Source organism: Sinocyclocheilus grahami, unplaced genomic scaffold (assembly GCF_001515645.1).
Source record: "Sinocyclocheilus grahami isolate Dianchi unplaced genomic scaffold, SAMN03320097.WGS_v1.1 scaffold1238.1, whole genome shotgun sequence".
NCBI classification, from domain to species: Eukaryota; Metazoa; Chordata; class Actinopteri; order Cypriniformes; family Cyprinidae; genus Sinocyclocheilus; species Sinocyclocheilus grahami.
In genome coordinates, this window is record NW_015506417.1 from 225,298 (window position 1) to 225,828 (window position 531).

Consider the following 531-nt stretch of genomic DNA (forward strand, 5'->3'; position numbering starts at 1 on the left):
GCCGCAAGCAAGCAAGGAGTCTGTCCTGCATTGGGGTTTTGCTCTGTGGCATAAGTCCGTCCCCTGACGCTGGCTTCCAATCGACTTCTTGCGGGGCGGAGCGTGCATACATTAACAAGAGGCTTTAATTCATCACATGAGGACACCATCTATAAAAGTTGTGTTAATACTCATATAAAGTCTCTTAAAAGCAAGCATTGTACATACTATTAAAGTTTACTTCATTTCAGCATTCTGCATTTGTGGTTTCCATTCGTTCAAGATTAAACTTCACATATTACACATTTTTTAATAAACACTGCTTAACGTTGCACCGATTAAATGAACACATCAAGTATATATATCTAAGACATATCTTTCCTTTGGAATGCGAGGGAAAAGGGAAGGGTCCTTCGGTCACTCTCAGGTCAGATCTGAGAGTCTGCTGGAGAATCTCCTGATCTCCTGTGAGCTATAAAATTGTCTCTTTTGTTGATCGGATTGTAGCAATTTATGCGTCAAATGGTCAGGGGTATCCCTGTATCCCTATTG